Genomic DNA, 20,237 nt, shown 5'->3' with positions numbered 1-20,237 from the left:
ATGAAAAAGTTCCATGATTTTAACAATGACATTGAGAAAGATCAAATTGATATCTCTACTATGAGATATATGATTATTAACAACTTGAAATTAAAAGACATTAGAGGTTTTGTCAATTAGAAAGTCTATGAAAGATTTATAGCAAAGAAAACACTATTTTGGGAAGAAGATATGGATCTTCAGGAATCAATGATAAGAACGATGTGTAAGACTGAAGATGAAGAAGAAATAAATAAATTGATGGGTAAACTAGCACCCTATATATGGAACAAAATGAGGCCAATTCTATTTATGGGTTGTGATAAGAATGTAATAAGAAGTTAAACCATTGTAGCTATCAATAAAATGATGATTGAGTTAGAGGAAATTCATACCACCACAGAGAAAACTATAGAAGTATCAATAAGTGGTGATACTTTGCAAATTGATCAAACAAGTGTTACAATTAATATTGATGATAATCCTTTCATAAGTTCTGATCAGCCTGAACCCCTTTCCAAAAATATTTAGGATCAATTGAGAATGATTGAAGAAGAGAAGAGATAGTTAGAAGAAGAAAAGAAGAAGATTGAAGAAGTCAAGTTGAAATTTCTTGAAGAGGAGAAGAAGCAAAAAGAAAAAGAAAAGAGGAGAAAAGAAGAAAAAGAGAAGAAGTTGGAAGAAGAAAAAGAAAGAAAAGAAAGAGAAGAAAAGGAAGAAGGAGAGAGAAAATAAAAGAAGGTAGTAGAGAAGAAACAAGAGGAAGATGAGGTGAAAGCATCTAGCTCATTCACTCCTATATCTCTTGCTAACATTACAGGTGATGATGACGATCAATCTAACTTGATGTCATCTTTGAATAAGTTAATTGAGAAGAATAGAATAGTCAAGAGTTTACAAAGAGAATTAATGGAGGTGACTAACAGATTACACAACACTTTGGAAGCCAAACATATAGAAGTAGACCCTAAATAGAGAGCTAAAGTAGTAGTAAAATCATTTGATGACGAGTTTACAATTTTTTTGAATGTTGCTAAGTCTAAGGCTCAAATTTCACATGATGTTAAATTTTTTAGCACCCTTTGTCAAAACATTCTTAATGATTTGCTGAGTCTTGATACTTGTATCAAGGAACTCCAAAGATGTCAACAAGTTGGCAAGGTACTGTAAATCAAATGTATTTTATCTCATAAGTTGACCAAAGACTTGGATAGTAAGATTCAAGGGAAACTAAGTGAGCTAGAAGCTCTAAAATGTTAGATACAACAACCCTCTTGTAGAGTTGATGAGTTTGAAGGAAAAGTTGTTGGTGTTGGGTAAAAGCACAGATCTGTGTCACCATTTGTGATACAAAAACCTATTTTGGTCAAATATCATTTCTCTATCAAAACTCAATTTAAAAAAAAACTAAAAATACCCTTTTATAGATCTCAAATTCAATATCATCATTATATAAATTTTTGAGTGTTTTGATTAGTTATAATATGTTATAATCTCAAAGTATTATAAGTCGATATTTCAACATTTTAGAAGATGCTCTCTCAAAAAATGAAAAAAAATAGTAAATCATATAAAAAAAATAAAAAATAATATTTATCACTAGAGGAGAGAATCCTCTTCATGGATATGTAATTTTCTTTCAAGAAGGTATAGATTTGATAGGGAAGTTTTGACAGGAGGAAAAAATTGTTGGATTTTGACAAGGTCAAACTTGAGTACTTATAACAAAGAAAATATACATCAAAAATAATTATTTTCTTTTTTTTTCACTAGCTATACATGGCATCTTTAAAATATTTTCAAATCAGAACAAAAAAAGATGATTTGCACATACTTGTTTGATGGGAACTACATCCTATATTTTTTATAGTTAAAAAAGGGACTTCAAAATAAAATAAAATGAATAAATTCTTAGTCAAAAAAATTATAAAAATTATAGGCATAAAATTCATACAATTCTACACATTTCATCAATTTACATCATCTTCATATTTTAAACACAAATACCATTTTTTTTGTCATTAATGTTGAACTGTCACATTCTGATATCATGTTTCTTTATAAAAGGTGGCACAGGTTTGTGCTTTTACCCTGTTCACATAGACATTTGGAAATTGCAACATAAAAAAAGAGCAAGTTTTGAGAAGGCTATTAGAATTCAAAGATTCTATTTCTCTGAAGATATCAACCATTGAGAGACAATTGGAGGAATCTATCAAAGCAAAGGACACTTATTCCCATTTCACCTACTCTGGCCTTAATGAAGTTGAGATTGCATCATATGCCTTAAATGTGCAATGCTCACTATTTTCAAAGTAGCAAAGGAAACATGGGAGATAGGTATGGATAGTCTGAAGGTAAATTTTGACGATTGTATGAAGATGATATCAGCTATAGGCAGCAAAATAGAAATTTTGGCAGTGGAAATTTTTGATAGTTTTTGGACATTTTGACCTTTGTCATTGATGTCAAAGGGGGAGAAGTTGTAGAATTTTTTAATAGTAAGTTATGTATGTAGTAATCATATAAAAAGGGGGAGCATTTTTAATATGAAGTATATGTAATAGATGATAAGTATTGTAAGTTTTGGTAAGGTTATTGTTGCGTAGTCAATTTTTCTTACTTTGTTGCCATCAATGCCAAAGGGGGAGATTGTTGACAACTGGCTATATGTAGTGATATAATTGTTGTCATTAATGGAAACACATGATATAAATATTGTAGAAAACCTCAGAAATAAAGATACTTAGCTTTTGGTACCTAGAAAATTGTTTAAGTATGAAACTGGTTTACAATAGTATATCATTTTGATGTATAACTTGTTTATACGATGTTATTCTTAAGAGACAAGATATATGGGGATGGTATACATGTTGATGATGATGTGTATAACTGTTATGTAAGATTTATAGAACAATAGAATGAAAGGTAAATGAATTATTTTTTTTACCAAATAATTACTTGACCAATTAGGGCCAACATCCTAGATGTTTACTCTAAGTTGGAAAAGTATATTGTGGTCCAAAACAATCTAGCAGAAATTTATGAAAAAGCATGGTATTTATGCAAAGACATCTTGTAATATTATTGTGAAGTTATTTTTAAAGTAACATGTGAAAGTTGTGAATGCAAAGTTTTGTATCATATGCAAAAGGAAATTTTGATAACCTAATTTTGTGATCCAAGATCAAGCTGAGGTTAGAGATCAGCTAAAAGAAGGTAAATCATCCATACTTCTATATTTAGGGAACTTTAATTACTTGTTTGGGTAGTGAGCTCTTCTTGCACACATTGTACCACAACTCCTAACAGGGATGGAATCTCCTAATAGGGATTCAAAGTCTCCTAACAGGGACTCATATGTAATGAATGAGTTTATAGACTCTTAATAGGGTCCATCCTGTAACAAGGAACATTTATATTAGTACATCTATCTAGTGGGTATCATCCCCACAAGGGTTTTCCCTTGGCTAGGGTTTCTCAAGTTAAAAAAATATGGTGTTATGAGTTCTCTCTATGCATGGTTACATTTATTGTTATGCATTAGTTGTGTACTTTCTTATGCATGGTTCAAAGTAATAAATAATATCTAGCTGACAATAAAAGTTTGTAGAATACTAATTCAACCCCCTCTTAGTATTCCCTATTTCTAACAAAGGGTAACTTGAAGTTAAGGTTGCAAGAGTGCAATAAATGGTAGCATTTAAGGTGAATAGGTTTTGCAAAGTTTCTAGCTAAGAAGTATTCAAAACATCTTTAAGTTGCAACCTGATGAAAGTGTTAATAGTTAAATCTTAAAGAAAACAATTACATTGTTGTAGGTAATTAGCTAGTTAAAATTTTTTAAGTTGCAACCTCATGAAAGTATTAAGAGTTAAGAAAAATTTCTATCACATGGTCACAAGGAGTTAAAGTTAATTTTAAGTTTAAGTGGCAAAGCTATGAACAATAAACCAAGATATTGATCGCATTGTCGCAATGGATTAATCATAACTTGGGGTGAAGGCTGCAAAGGAGTGCCAATAGGTGTTCACATATTCATAAGGGGTTAATAAAACCTTGAGTTAACACAATGAAACAATGAAAATTAATCAATCATATTGTCGCATCGGAAGAAGATATTATATGAATAACAAGAATCCATGAGGAAAAATAAAAGAGCATTGTTATGTTTTAATCATGATCATTGATTTGAGATTGAAAATGAGAATTCAAAACTATAGTGGCCATTGGGATATGAATTACATGGATTTTGTGCCAAGGTGATTGGTACAGATCAGAGAGAAACATGAACCATATTGAGGGTTTCTAATGATTTCTTCTTTTCTTTCTTTGATATATGGAATTATAACCGATAACTGTTGGATTTCAAAGCAATCCAAGTACTCCGTTGATGTAACTGATGAATCTATAATTGACCCGAAACTATAAGAAGGAGCCTATAAATGTAACTTTGATAGTTAATGCAAAGGTCAAATTTTTTTGGTGTGAAATACTTGTTGTTACAAAGACAAGAATTGTAGTGTTTGATACCATTGATTTACTATTCCATACATATGTTAGTCTGTGTATGTCTTTCAAGTTAGATTAGAAATCTGAAAACAAATGAAGTTTTGTATCTCTTTTCAATTTAACGAACTTATAAGCAACCAGAGAATTACTAAAGTTAAAAGAAATACTTCTATTATAGTCTTGCATCTTAGCTTCATATCATATCATTCTACATATAATTCATACTACAAGTTTTCATAATTGTATGATTAATTAACTTTATTCATAAGATGTGTGGAATTTTAGAATTGATATTATTTCAAGGCAAAACCATTGCCTGAGTTAGTCCTTCTAAGGTCTAACTTGGTATACCTCTTCTGTTCTCTGGTCAAGAACACACCATAGTAGGATTAGAAATAAACAATCTTTTTGAAAATCATATATAAGGGAGTTGTACCTATATTTTAGAAGGAAATTAGTTATCAAGTAGCATATTCCCAACTGTTGTATTCAATATTTTTTTACACACTTGGGCACTTTGGGAGTTATTATAAGAAAGAAAAATTTGTTTACTAACAGATTCTTGGCCACTCTACTAACGAGTTTGAATAGTTTCTAGACCAAAAAAGAAATATATCATGAGGAAAAATGCTGCTATCTCATGAGAACATGTTTCGTATACTCCAACCTAACCTTGGATTTCAAGATGACCAAGAAAACATAATTATTGGAAATATGAGGCATGCAAGGTTACTGAGAGGGGAGGGGTGAATCAAGAACCAATAAAACTTAATCTTATGTCACCAATTAATCCTTCATATAATATTTTGATCTAATTGCATGCATGAAAGAATGAAAGCAAATAAAAATTAATAGCAATTTGACACAAGTTATGGTAATCCAGAAACCTTCCAAATAGAAAGTAAAACTGGGGTGGGGATGATACCCACAAGATTTAGTACTACAATATAAAGTTAACCTATTAAGGCTTACAATCGATCACTTCTGATGATCTACCCTATTAGGAGCAATAAGGACTATGAGGCCCACATTGTGAAAGGATTTACAAAACATTCAATGAAGTATGCACTCAATAAAGAGATTTTACATAAGACTATTAAGTCTACCTTGTTAAAGGATTTAACTAATACACCTGTCGGGATGAACCAGTGGCTGATCTGTAATCTAAAACTCTAATTTTCTAGTTGATATTTTTTGAATTAAAATGACCACCTGACTGTAATAGATAATGCTTGGCTGTCCCCTATACTTTTTGTAGCCTTCTTTAATTTTCTCTTCTGGTCATCATATACACATCACACATATTATTTGGATATGATTTAATGCATTACAAATATACCAATCCAAATAAAAAAATACCGAAGTCAACTACAATACAAGTTTCACCAAAATCCATAAAGTTGGCCCTAATATTGTAACTCAAGTTTTGAAGACAAATTTGGTGATGTTCTGATACATGGAAACCACTATCAACACTCAACATCATCTGGAACTCAGTTAATAAAGAGGCTTAGTTCATATTGATCACTTCCAAGTAACTTGAATTCGGTCAACATTGTGTGACTCAGTGAATAGTGTGAAACTCAACATATACTGAATCACTTGATTGACACTCCTTGGCTCGATTAGTACTAGATTCACATCACTAACATTGCAAGCTCGATAGAAAATGGAGAACATGGTTAACACTGTGTAACTTGATTGATACTGTGGAGCTCGATTAACACTAGAGTTTCCATCACTTGTACTGAGAAACTTAGTAGATATTGCTACACTTGGCATGAATTGTACATAGGTTCTGAACCTTGATAGAAACTAAGAAACTTGGTAACAACTATATATGACTAAGTGTGAGTCACTACTAGAAAAATTGACCTTAATGTCAACAATATCCCCCTTTGGCATTAGTGACAAAAACACTTATCATCCCAAAAACTAAATACTCAAAATTGCAAGTCAAAATAATGTTTTATCACCATTCAATATCTGCAACTTGGTAACATACTCTGTTTTTCATATTTTTCAAAATTTCTTTTGTAAAAGATGTTTTCTACTTATCTATTCCTGTATCTATATAATACTATACAACTCCCCCGTACATAAACCTTATATATCTAGAGTACTGCTCCCTCATACATATATTCTTTACATGTCTTTACATATACTTCTCCCCTTTTTATACATATATAGATTCATCTATACTTCTCACCCTTTTTGACATAAATGCCAAAGGTGTATACTATATGTTAATACTAAAGTGTGACAAGAATTTAAAGTGTGCCTTCAAGATTAATGCCATTATCTTGTCCCAATTTTCCTATAACACCTTACTTGCATGCAATGCAATTTCAACTTCTACTAATAACTCCACCATGTGATCAACTATGGAGAAGTTATTGTCATGGATTAGTGTCTTAGCATATGCAATTTGTGTCTTCAATGCATCGATGTTTGGAAGAATCATGCCTTGTATTTCTACAAGTGTGGTCTTGATCTTGGCTTCTTCCTTTAATAACTCTATTTGCAAATCTGTCAAAAACTTGATCTTTGAATAATGAATAGAGCTATAACTTGGGTCAAGTGACAACTAGTGTACACTTTCCTTCATATCTTCATCTATATTGGAAAATTTCTCCTTGATATACTTGGTGAATATGGATGTATCACACAACTTAACAAATAATGAAGTGACATTATTCATAGATGTTTCCAATAAAATAATAATAGTAGACAATTCTACTTGTTTTATTGCAATTTTATACACCACTTGTTCCAATACCTTGTTCTCAAAGTTTCTTTCTACTCTTTGTAGAAACTTATCCTATCCATTTAAGTCTTCATTGAATTCATGGATAACTTCTAATAACTAGTCCAAAATAGGTTGAATACTATCAACCTCAATACTTAGTGCATTTAAAAATATTTCTTTATATCTTCAAGCACTTGGGTTTCCTTTCTCTTCTCTTCTCTAAGCTTTTTTTTCTTAGCTCTCTTTGCAATAATTTACCCATGGTGTTAATTTGATTAGGGGTGAGAGTAGAGATATCCCAATTTGGAATAGCTATATCCTCATCTAGATAAATTTCTTCTTCTTTACCCTTACCCTTATCTAAAATTTTAGTGCTTGATTGAGACTTGTTCTCAAGTTCTGTCATTGTACTAGCTACAAATACATGCATAATATAAATAATAGTAGAAACTAAGGGGCTAGAAAAAAATGTAGATATGGAACTAATAGTAGAAATACCTTGTTGCTACATGATTAAACCTGATGATGGAGGCACTTACTGCTCGATAGATGAAGTGCTGGTCACTTCAATCGGTGGTATACTTAGTTGAACAGGTCTTGACCTTGGTTGGGTGCTTGGTGTTGTAGTGGTACCCACAACCAACTTGGTAGAATATTTCTTTGAGTTAGATTTCACTAAGGCTTTGCTTAGAGAATTAGGAAATGATGCTATTACTGGTGTTGCAATATTCTTTGCATAAGTTTCCTTAATGCTTTGAATCTCTGGAAGACTTCCTCTAGTAGTTTCCTATTCTTCCTCCTCATCATCCAGATTTACATCATCTAATTCATCATCTTTTATTACTATATCCTCTTCCTCATCATCATCATAATCTTTTTCAATAACATGAACAACAAAATCACTAGGTTGATGTAGTTTATAGATGTTCTTTCATATGTTTGTAGCTTCCTTCACTACACATTCTATGTCTTTTAAAAATATCATGCATGTGTTCATCTTGAGATTGAACTTATGTTCATTCTCCTTCAAAGATTCTTTTACCTCATTTTCACTGAGACTCAACATGAGTTGCCTTAGAGGCTATTCAAAGATGTCTTTTGCAGTCTTCTTTGCATGCTCCCATCTAGGCTTGATTGCTTGCATAAGCTCATTAGGAATTTTCTTAGTAAACTCATCAGGAGAATACTTTCATTTTCCCAATTTGATCATAATAACATCAATGTATCTTTTCTCATCTATATTCCTTGATTCATATTTGAGGAATTTGAAACATACCATGCTAGTTCCTTCTTCCAATTTCTTTAATCTTTCTTGAAGTGTAGGTACAGGCTTTTTGAAGATAATCTTCTTGGCATCCTCTTCACCCAAATTAAATTTCTTCCTAGACTTTTGTGCCCTTCTTGTGAATACAGGTTCTTCATTATAGGTTCTTCTTCCTTAGATTTGGTTTCGTCATCTTCATCTTCTCCATCATCTTCTTCCACATCATCACATTTTCCTTCTATCAGTAGGAGAGTAGGACTGACTTGTCTTAGTTTTTCTATCCTCTTTCTTCCTTTGTTAACTACTTGAGGAAGCTTAATTTTAAGTTCTCTCCTTGAATTGGCTTCTTCACAAGTCCCAAAATAAGGTGCTTTAGGATCCACAAGCTCATTCAGTAGTGCCTTAATGATATCTTTGGTGTCATCAATGTTAACCTCATACTCCAGAGGCTTAACCCATGCTACTCTCGATCTGATTGCCTGAATATACACTTTTTCATAGTCCACCATGAAACATATATCATCCTTGTAGCCTTCTACAAGCTTCTTAGGTATCCTATATCTATTTTTCATTTTCTCTTTGAATGATTAAAAGTAGTTATCCATGATGCTATTCAAGTTTTCACCCATTTATGCTATATACTCAATTATTTGACATAAAATAGGGACATATTTTCTCCATACTATTATACCTTTAGAAGGGAATAATTTTTGTACAAAGAAGAATAAACAAGTGAAGAGTGAACCAAACTTACATGGATTGTTCTTGGAACCTCTAATTCTCTCCATGTTCTTATTGAACTAATTCAATAACAACTCAGCAAGGTCAAATGCCATGTTATTCTTGAATACTTTGAGAGCTAGATCAATTGCCTCACATGAAACACTATTGAGATGATTGGAGTTGTAGATCTTACGAGTGACCACATAAATTCTAAACTTTAGTTCCATTTTTGTGAGTTTTCTTATCTTCATTCCTCTACCATCCCACTTGGTAAGAGTTCACTTCTCCAGTTCAATCCAACCTACAGTTTTGGTTGTTTTGGCTTTGTTAAACATTAGAAGACCAATGATTCTCTGAATTGTTTTCTTCGTTATCTGAATAGGTTGGTCCAACCATAACTATCCATTATGCACATGACTCAAGATAAAGCTTATCTATTTGACCTAGAAGTCTCTTAGCATATTTGATATGTGTGTCAAGCCCCTAGCTTCCAAATGTTGATGCTCAGGTTTTAGAACACCATTTACACATAACTTGATCAATTCTTCATTCATCTCATGAGTGCCCAACTCTTGAATGGAATAATGATAATATGAATGGATATCTTGCACAAGAAATACCTTGGGTAGAATTAGTGATAATGAACAAGCTAGGTCAAGCACTTCCACAATTTCCAAACTCAACTTGATGTTTGGTTCCTTGCAATTGAATCCTTGAACCAACATTTTAGACCCTTTCTTGTTTTTTCTATTGGAAGACACCATGCTCAGTAGGGTTTCTTAAAATTTCAAAAGTCCTTCAATAAAAAATGTTTAATTAGCTCAGGGGCTTTGAAATCCTTCTGTACTAATAGCTCTAGAAATTCATGGTGAAATAATGCCTTCAATTTCTCCCTTTTAATGAATTCCTTCTTCTTGATCACCATTAATGATTGGTAAGTTTACTAGCTCAATGACATGCTATCTTCCACTCAGTTTCATCCTTTAATGCTCGGTAGACATTCAGAGCTTGGTAGAATCTTAATCACTTAGTAGTCTTCAACAATTCGGTGTCCACATACAATATTTTAGTGTATCTGGACCTTGATTAATAGGGTCTTGTGACTTGACCTAGCTTGGTAAGGTCTTGAGTTTCCACAACCACTTGGTGATCCTTGTCCATTTTGAATGATGATATGGATATTTTCTTCTTGCTGGTTGTAACTGATGAGGGATGTTTACTTCATAATTTTAGTTCCAGTTATTCCCATAGGGATTCAAGTTGAAATACTTGAGTCACCCAACTCTTGAGTGACATCTACTTCATAACTTGGGCTTTCATCCTTAGGAGATTTTGGTATTCATTACTACTTCATCTACTTTCCAATATTGTTAGCCTTGGTTTTCTTTTCGTCTACCTTTTGATATTGTTAGTTTTGTACAAATGAAACATCTTTTAGTGGTATCACTTTTCCTTATGTGATGTTTCATATAGTTTTCTCCAATGTGCTCAAATTCACCATAATAGTGGCATCTACAATATGTGTTGTAGTCTCATCCAAATATTTCTTTCACAATATGTTCTGCTAGATTCAATTTCTTGGTTTTTCATTTAGAAGATTTTTGTCCTTGTTTATTGCAACTATGACATTTACCTTCAAACTTGGGTTTCTCCTTGTATTCACTTGCTCTATGACCATGGTTATTACAGTTGTAAGATTTTCCATTGAATTTTGCTTTACCATTACTCTAGCATTTGTTTGATGTATGACCTATCTTACCACAATGATTACAAGTAGGCCTTTGATTCTTTTGAGCTCCTTGCTTGGTTTCACCTTCTTCTATGTATCCTATTCTAGCTTTGCCTTTTTTTTTTATATTGACTTTATTTATTCCATAGATTTATGCTTTCTTGAGATTTTATCATCCTTTCATTGGTTCTCTCTTCAATGTTTAAATCATTCATTAGTCTTTCATTTTCAGACCTTAGATTCATAAGTTCTTCATTTGCACTAGTGAGTTGATCAATGAATTTTTCTTTCTGCAGGGATAGATGTTGAATTTCATTATTCTTTTCTATTATCTCTTCTTTGGCTTCATCTTTTTCTTACATGACTTTACACAATCTGACTGATTGAATTTCTTGTTCTCTTCTTAGTTTTCTAACTTCTTCTTGAAGATTGAAATTCATTTCTAAAAGGTCTTCAATTGATTCATTAACTTCATCCAAATTTATTTTAGGATATATATCTTCAATTCTTTCTTCAATGTAGAGATTTTCATTCAATTGTATTGCAAGATCTTTCCTTCTTTTCAATGACTGAGATAGTTTCTCCTTGCTTTCTTTAGTTTCCCAATAGCCAATTCAAGATCCAATTTTTCATTATCAATAGCCTTATCTAGCCTATATACCTCCATTGCCTCTAATCTTTGCCCAAGCTATTAAACTTCTTCTTTTTTAACCATAATTCTATAATACCAATTGTTGGAAATATGAGGTAGGCAAGGTTACTGAGAGGGGAGGGGTGAATCAAGAACCAATAAAACTTAATCTTATTTCACCAATTAATCCTTCATATAATATTTTGATCTAATTGCATGCATGGAATAATAAAAGAAAATAAACATCCATAGCAATTTGAGACAACATATGATAACCCATAAACTTTACAAATAGAAAGTAAAACTAGTGTAGGGATGATACCCACAAGCTTTAGTACTGCAATATAAAGCTAACCTGTTAAGTTTGACAATTGATCACTTTTGATGATTTGCCCAGTTAGGAGCAATAAGGACTATGAGGTCCACCTTGTGAAAGGATTTAAAAAACATACAATTAAGTGTGCACTTAGTAAAGAGATTTAACATAAGACTATTAAGTTTACCTTGTTAAAGGATTTAACTAATACACATGTTAGGATGAACTAGTGGCTGATCTCTGATCTACAACTCTAATTTCCTGGTTGAGATTCCTTGAATTACAATGGTAACCTAATTGTGATAGATAATTCTTTGTTGTCCCCTATACTGCTTGTAGCCTTCTTTAATTCACACTTTTTCTCATCATATACTCATCACATATATTATTTTCATATGATACAATGCATTACATATAGACCAATCCAAATCATAACTTACTAAAGTCGGCTACAATAAAAGTTTTATCAAAATCCACAAAGTTGACCCAACTACTATAACTTGGTTTTTAAAGATAAACTCGGTGATGTTTTGATAAATGAAAACCATTGTCAATACTTGGCATTGTTTGATACTCAATTGATGAAGAGGCTCAGTTCATACTGATCACTTCTAAGTGGCTTGAACTCTATCAGCACTATGTGACTTGGTGAACACTACAAAACTCAGCATATATTGAATCACTTAGTTGACAATCCATGGCTTAGTCAACACTAGATTCACATTGCTAACACTGCAATATCTAGACACTGGAGAGCATGGTTAAGATTGTCTCACTTAGTTGATACTATGGAGCTCGGTTAACACTAGAGTTTCCATCACTTGTACTAAACAACTCAGTAGATACTACTACACTTGGCATGAACTATACATAGGTTCTGAAGCTCAGTAGCCATTAAGAAACTTGATAACAATTGTATACGAATAAGTATGATTCACTAATAGCAAAATTGACCTTAATGTCAACAATAAGTTCTTCCTTGAATACATTCATTTGGAGATATAGAAGAAATACTAAACATTATAGGAACACTAGTCACTTGCTTGGAAAAGAAGAAGCTAGAACTAGAGCACAAAAAAGAGCAATCCAAAGGAGAGAACTTCAAAGAGGAGAACATAGAGCTTTATAGTAGAGTTAATTATAAGCAATGAAGCAAGGAAGATTCCTTAGGAGTACCAAAGAGCAAGGTGGACAAGATCCTATATTTGAACAACTTGTAGAACTTGGCTTCCCCATCTTAGAAATACCCCATCAAAGAAGTGACAAGAAGAGAAGAAGTAGACCACCTTCACCTCCTAGGACACAAGCTCCATTATCTTCTACTTTTCAATGATTTACCGTAATTAGAGTAGTTTCTCCTCCTATTATTAATTTTCTACAATACCTTTCACAAGTAGTCATGGTAGTTCCTTGGGGTACTGCAACTGGTCCTTTACAACTTGCAGCATATCATCTACTTCCTATTGGTTCTAGGAAGAAACTTCCCAAATTTTTAGGGGATGGGAAAACCTCTATGGATGAGCATATCAAATATTTATTTACATCAACTCATATTCTAGGAGTTGGACATGAAGATGTTGTTGTCCGATTGTTTGTTGAAACATTGGTTGGAGTTGCAGTTGACTAGTTTTATCATTTAGCTGACACTTTAATCACAAGTTGGAACACCATGAGAGCATACTTCAAAGTGAGTTTTAACATAGTTGAAGATGAGTATGCATTATTAGCATAATTAACATCTATCAAGAAATAACCGTTTGTAATTATGAGAGATTTTATTGCTAATTTTAACAAAATCACTAATAGGATCCTTGTGGCAGATAGGCCTACTGTAGGAAACTTGAAAGCCTTCTTCATAAGTGCCATGCCACCTAATATCAACTTTGGTTTAAGAAGATCCCATCCTACCAATTTGCAAGCAGTGCAAGGAATGACTGTGGAATTAGAAGATGGTATGACCTTGATAGGAAGATGGAAACAAGAGATACAAACTAAGGCTAGTACCAGTGGAGCTACCTCTTCAGAGGCTAAAATGATTCAAAAATTATCAAATGAACTTATTGACCTGGAGAGATGACTTCCCAAATTCAATAACCCTTATTAGCAAATTTCTTAAGACTAGATAGGAAGGAATAATGATGGGAGAAATAATGAAGGTAGAACCTTACAATTGACTATCGGCAACAAAGGTTGGCTATAGAAGTACCTCCTAAAAAAGGAAATATGTGTGTATTTCATTTGACAATGGACCATGATGGAGAATTCTTCCTAGATGTAGTCCACATGATATAGTTGCTGACAACTATAAAATTTAGCACCTCAATGTCATGCATTGAAATGAATTTGAGCTCGAATGAAAAATCTGTAAATTTATTTTTACTGTACAGGTCCAAATCAAAAAGACATGAAAAATGCTATGCTACTATAGATGATACTGCATATAGCATGCTCACCAGAAGTCAAAATGGAAAAACCATAGTTTCTAATTCTCCTTTAGGAACTCATGATCTATCTAATTTAGGTACTAAAGATGTCAGTCAAGGAATGAAGATTCTCCAATTAGGTAAGGAACAAGGTCCATTTGATTTTCTTAAATTCTAGCAAGATTCCAAAATTTAAATTTCTCCTATAGATTATTTTAAATCTAATCCTACTGAACTAAAGAGATTCATAGACCACTATAAAAATGATGATATAAATTTGAATCATAATGTTTCCTCATCCTTAGAAGATGAATCCTTGACATCCAATCTTTTTGAACAAGGAGAACCTATGGTTCTAGCCACCTTTCCTAGCCAAAAGCCTGAGCCTTTTTATGTATCCCTTTATATAAATGGCTGCAAGTTGAACAACTATATTATAGACTCAAGAGCTCCTAACAATGTTATGCCCTATCCTATAGCTAAATCCTTAGGTCTCACTCTCACCAAAGTTCATGGTAGATGCTACTCTATGGACTCTAAGAAAGTTCCATTGCTTGGACAAATCAAAGACGCTCAAGTAGCCCTAGCTACTCATCTAGAGAAGAAATTATTGTTGACTATCTTGGTTGCTAATATTCCTACTAGCTATAGGTTATTTCTAAGTAGTTTTTTTTTGCAAATATTTAGGTAGAGAAGTAAGATTAGGCTGGTCTCAGGCCATAATTCCATTGGGTAGTAAGAAAGTTAAGCTAGAACTTGAAGAGAAGGCCAAATTCACCTTTCTAAAATAAGATGATTCCAAAGCTTAGATGCTATATCAAGAATTAGAATTTGGAAACTACATGTTATTACTGATGATAATGTTGATGAACAAAAATATAAAGAAGAAGAAAATCAAACCTCTATAGAAAAAGAAATACCACAAATTTAGATGCTAGAATTTGATGGAAGTTGTTCTTCATCTGGTTGAAGTGTAGGAATCGTATTGATACCTCCAGAAGGTGAACCTAAACCAATGGAATTCAAATTAGAATTTGGGAACACAAACCATACAACTAAATATGAAGCTTTACTTCTTTGAATAATTGCTGCAAAATAAAAAGGAGTACAAATTTTGAATGCTTGAGGAGATGTTGAATTGATTTTTTGCTAGATAAAAGGTCAGTATTTTGTTAAAAATCATAAGTTAAAAAACTATCATAATAGAGTGCGGGACAAGATTGAAGGATTATACACCTTTTCAATAGAGTCTATGCCAAGAGAGTTAAACTCAAAGGTAGACTCATTAGCAGTATAAGCATCTTTACTACTTCCCCATCTAAAATTTAAAGATAAAAGGTATCATGTGGAAGTCATATACAGACCATCTATGCCTAATAATGTAAAAGACTAGTAGGTATTCAAAAATGAAAAAATCTTGCAATTATTCTAGAGAATGCTAGGAGTTTTAATGAAAATGATTCAAGTGATTATCAAGAGGATCATCCTAGAAAATAGAAAAAAGAGGAATCTGGCATCATCTAGCTATAAGGTAATACTATTCCTCCCTATTTTGTATCATTGGAAAAATTGTTCAATCACCATGATAATTATATCAAGAAGAAAAGAGAGAAGAAAAAATCTAACACCAGTGAATAGGAAGGAGTGAACATCAGATGTGAACAAGGCCCTAAAATGATTAATATTGGGAAATGTTGCACACAAAAAGAAAGGAAATAAGTTGGGAAACATTTTCTTGGATACCAAGATGTGTTTGCATGGAGTTATGAAGATTTAAAAAGTTTCATGAACGAAAACTTTAAACATGAAATTCCTTTAAAACTAGATGGTGCTCCTTTTTGACAAAAATAAAGAAGCTTCAATCCAAAGGTCATCAATGCCATATTCAGAGAAGTGGATAAGATTCTTAAAGCAAGAATCATGTACTTGATCCATCATTCCACCTAGATAGCTAACATAGTGCCAGTTATGAAGAAAAATGAAGAAATGAGGATATGCGTAGATTTTTAGAACTTGAATTAGGTGTCACTAAAAGATAATTACACACTTCCTAATATGGATCATCTATTTACAGATAGTGGCAGGTGTAGGAATGATGTCTATGTTTGATAGCTTCTTGGGTTGCAACTAGGTTGAGGTGGAAAAGAAAGATCAACATAAAACCACTTTTACCATGCCATGGGGAACTTTCATGTATCAAAGAATGTCATTCGGCCTCATTAATGCTGATGCCACTTTCTAATGAGGTATGGAACTTTCTTTTGTAGATATAAAATATAAGATTACTGTCATATATTTAGATGACTTGACCATGTTTTCAAAGAAAAGGAAGGATCATATAGGAGATTTGAGGAAAGTATCACAACAATGCTGTAAAGATGGGATTTCCTTGAATCCTAAGATGTCTATCTTTTGTATGACTAAAGGAGAACTACTTGGCCATAGAGTGTTTTAAGAAGGGATACAAATTAACCTAGAATGAGTCAAAGCTATACAAAGATTGAGTTTTCCTAAAAACAAGATTGGAGTCATGTTTCTTTGGGGAAGTGAATTTTCTCAAGAGGTTTGTTCTATACTTTTCTAAGATTACTAAATGTATCGTGGATATGATGAAAGGAAGTTCAACTTTCAAATGAAGTGATTCTAGAAAATAAGTATTTAAAGATATTAAAGAAGCTATAACTAAAGCACTTATTTGGTGTTACCCAAATTATAATAAGGAATTTATGATCTACTTCTATGCTTCTGAGCATACCATTTCAACCATTCTTTTGTAGGAAAATAAAGAAGGAATTCAAGCTCCTATCGCATTTATGAGCATACCCCTAAAAGATCATGAGTTGAAGTATTCACAAGTGAAAAAGCATGCCTTTTTTTGTGGTAAAAGCTCTGAAGAATTTTAGATTTTATATCTTACACTCTCATTCTAAAGTATATGTTCTTGATATAGCAGTGAAAAGAATATTGACTTAGCAAGATGTAGGATGTAATAATAGAGGGCCATGGATAGCTAAAATTTTGGAATATGATATAGAGATAAAACCTACAAAACGGGTAAGAGGGAATGCATTGTGCAAATCTATAGCAGAAAACCAATTAGACAAAGTACCTGAAGCAAATCAGTTAGTCTTGACAATGAGCCTACAAGATCAATGGTTTGAAAATATAACGTATTTCTTAACTTATGGAGAATGTCCTAAAGGGCTAAGAAAGAAACAAAGAAGAGATCTAAAACTAAAGGCAACCAAATATGTTATTTGGGATGAAAAATTATACAAAAATTCTATAGATGGAACTTTCCTTAGATGTGTAGATAAGTAAAAACAAGAGAGGTTATTAAAGATATTCCAAGATGAAGCTTGCCATGGATACTTCTCTTTTTCAATAACTGATTTCAAGATACTTAGGAAATGTTACTATTGGCCTAGAATGTTCAAAGAGATCTATCATTGGGTATCCAAATGTGAGAAGTGCAAGATGTTCATAGGTAGACCCAAATTGGTAGTATTACCTCTCAAACTAGTAGTAATTGATTGTCCTTTTCAACTATGGAGTCTTGATTTCATAGGTCCTATAAACCCTACATCTAGTGCTAGTCATACTTACATAATTATAGCTACAGATTACTTTACAAAGTAGGTGGAAGCGAGGGCAATGAAAATAACTACTTCTGAGGTAGTGTGCAACTTTATCAAAGAGAATATCATGGTAAGATTTGGGGTGCCTACAAAGATAGTTATAGATAATGCATCTTATTTTTCCTCCATTGAAATTAATAAATTTTATTTCAAATATGGCATAAAAATTAGTCACTCATTTGACTATTTTCCACAAGGAAATGGTCTAGCTAAATCCAATAACAAAAACTTGATCAACATTGTGAAGAAGCTTGTGTTAGATAACCACAAAACTTGGCACAATAAAATTCATGAAGCACTTTGGGCTGATAAAGTGACTCCAAAGAGGGGAATTGGAATTTCATATTTTAAACTTGTTTATGGAGTTGAGACAAATCTTTCTTTTCCTTTAGAACTGGCCACTAGTAAGTTGATAATTATGATAGAAGTTGACATTTATAAAGATGGTTTAGAGAAGTAGATTTTGTGCCTGAGAAAACTCAAAGAGGAAAGATACGAGATTTTAGACCATATTAGACAACATTAGATTAAGGTTAAGAATTTGTTTGATAAAAAAACTAGACCCTAAAAGCTCATGGTAGGAGATGTGGTGTTGGTATGAGATAAGAGAAGAGCACCTAAAGGTATGCATGGAAAATTTAAGACACTTTGGAAGGGTCCATTCACCATTTATCAAGCTTTCAAGATAAACTTTTTCAAGTTGGCATATCTAGATGGTGAAATACTGCCCTTGACCTATAATAGTCAAGATTTGAAGTTATATCAAGTTTCTAATTGTAAATAGGTAATCCCAGTATTGTATTATAGTTACATTTAGTTCCAATTTTTTTTGCTTTGTTAGTTTGCTTTGATTTCTTCTCACTTTTTTTTTACCCTTTGTCCTTGCTTTGTTGTGTTGTGTTGCCACCTTTTGTTTATTCTTTTACGAAACCAAAGATCTAGGATTCATTGCTTAGACATGGAATTGTCCAACTCCCTAGATAGAGCCAGTTGTTGCCCCCACTTTTGTTCTTCCTATATTAAAAAAAATGAACTTTATATGTCAAGTAAAAAATGGAATTCTTTTGATTTCATTTTAATGGTGAATCTAAGTCTAGTTTTCCTTAAGCTAGGAGATTTTTATCTAGTTTCCCTCATTTGCCTTTTCTTCTAATGAACTAGGTGAGTTATCCTAAACTGATGTCTCATAATGGGTAAGTTTAGTACCTAACTTGATAAAGATAATGTTCCACTCACTCAAGACATAATGCAAATATTCAAGGATGAATTTCAAATTCACATTCTTTATTTTGAAACTTTTATAGGAATTTTTAGCTTGTCTTCTCCTCGATGGTTTTAGCCCATGAAGGTAGATTTTCAATAAAATGTAGAAGAGAAAGAAAAAGTGTTTAGGAATGCTTAATTTTCTCAACAATGGTAATTTCCTTGGTCAAAAGTGGCAAGAACAAATATTTAAATTAGATTAATAATGCAGAATAAGCTTGGAGGTCCATGTCACCATTTGAAAAGTTGAATTGCCTTAGAGATAGATTCTTAACCATTAGATTAGTTTAGATCAATGCTTTTCTCAACATTGCAACCTATTTTAAAGATATGAAAGTCAAGTTGAGAAATAGCAAAAATTTCCTTATCACATCCTTGTAGGTGGTAGAAAGGTTAAATGTTTTCAGGTTACAAAGATGCAAAAATGGTAGCAATGATTAAGTTAAAAGTTATCGCTTCATCACACATAGTCAGCAGAACATTCAGTTTCAAGTTACAAACATGAAAAAAGTTCTTCATCACATCATCACATGATGTAAATATTGACCATCAAAGTAGGTTATGAAGATGAAAAAATATAGCTACGGCTAAATCCAACATTCATTGCACATTCACATAGTGAAGAAGCTTACTTGAGGTTAAGGTTGTGAAGGTGCATTTGTAATGATTGCCTGATGGAAGAGTTAACGATTGAGTTAGACTTTCAAGTTATGAATCTACAAAAAGTTAGTAGTTAACCTCATCATGACTTCATAGGTGAAATAAAGGTTAAGCTAAAGATGTTGGCAAAGTTGTGATAAAGAAGATAGGAAGACATGTGTTCACATGGGCCTATCATATTTACTAGTCACCAAACACTCCAAGCAATGAAATAGCACCATTTATTTGCCATGATTTGTAAAACTAAAATATGGACCCACACTAAAAATCAATCATGGATCTAAGATGTTTAATTATAGTCATTAAATCTCTAAGATCAATGATCTTCACATGGTCGCAAGGGGTTAAAT

Source organism: Cupressus sempervirens, chromosome 8 (genome assembly GCF_028749045.1).
Source record: "Cupressus sempervirens isolate cs-2001-9-10 chromosome 8, ASM2874904v1, whole genome shotgun sequence".
Taxonomy (NCBI): domain Eukaryota; kingdom Viridiplantae; phylum Streptophyta; class Pinopsida; order Cupressales; family Cupressaceae; genus Cupressus; species Cupressus sempervirens.
Note: the sequence above shows the minus strand (reverse complement) of the source record.